This window comes from Echinops telfairi, unplaced genomic scaffold (assembly GCF_000313985.2).
Source record: "Echinops telfairi isolate 266 unplaced genomic scaffold, ASM31398v2 ScPeMD7_7420;HRSCAF=8458, whole genome shotgun sequence".
NCBI lineage: Eukaryota > Metazoa > Chordata > Mammalia > Afrosoricida > Tenrecidae > Echinops > Echinops telfairi.
The window spans coordinates 36,688,901-36,690,078 of record NW_022111320.1 but is presented as its reverse complement, the minus strand read 5'-3'; positions in this window follow the sequence as shown (position 1 = coordinate 36,690,078).

Here is a 1,178-nt window from a genome sequence, read left to right as displayed (position 1 = left end):
CATACTAGAGGGTCACAGGTCTAGACCACTGTGGTAATTACATAATTTTCTGTCAACTTGTTAAATAAGTTATAGAGGTAGAGTCTAGCCTGTCAAGCAGGTCATAGCAAATGAGGGCATGGACTTCTGCTGAGCATTCTGGGACCTCCTGTCTTCCTCCCTGGAGGTGAGACACCCACTCTCTCTGTTTCACATTCCTGTTGACAAACCACATGGAAAGATGCTGATGGAGACAGGCCCCTGGGGTTGGAGGAGCCACGTGGAGACCCACCCCCGGGGAAGCTCAGATGCTTCCACTGCCACTGAAATTCTTCCACAACACTTTTCACTCACTGGCCTGCGATCTTCCTGCTTTCAGTATCATTGTATGTGCTGTGTGAGTCTGTAGATGAATTCATGGCCAAATGGGCTAATATCAGACCGATGGACTTGATCTGGACTGGGCTGGGATATTTCCTTAATATACAATTACTCTTTATATAAAGTTATTATACACATTCGAGTATCTATGAATTTGTTTCTCTAGTCAACCCAGACTGACACAACCACCTTGGATGCTTTTCATTGTCCCATTCCGGAATTCCATTCTCTTGATCTGGGATCACACCAGTCCCTCTTGATCTCTAACCACGTATCCCTCACCTTCAATTTTCTGAAATGATCCAATTGCTATTGGTTCACAAAAATTACATCTAAAGTGTAGTGCTAAAATGCAGATTCTTCCAGTTTGGGTAAGGGAGTACTCCACAGACCATGTTTTGTAGACATAAATTACAAAAAACTTAATTTTTTGCTGCTGTCTCAAAAGCATGGCGACTTCTTTCCTCTATCCTGAAACACTAACCACAGCTAACTCCCGTTATACCAGTGAACTCAGAAACCAAGAAAATACCAATTCATTGTTTTATGAGAGAGAAAGAGTAAAATTATATTGCAAAAAAGGGCACCAATTAGTTGATAGGAATATTCCATTATATTCCATTTATTTTATTTGTAAAGAAACTAAAAACCAACCTATTGCTATCTCGTTTATTCCATCTGTGCCACCCTGGAACTAGGACTTTCTTGACATAGGTATTATCGATTTAATTTATACAAATTTTCTAAATTTGGAAAAAGTGTTTGCTTCCAAAGAACTGGAAATCTGAACATGTGATTTTTAGGCAACATATAATGAC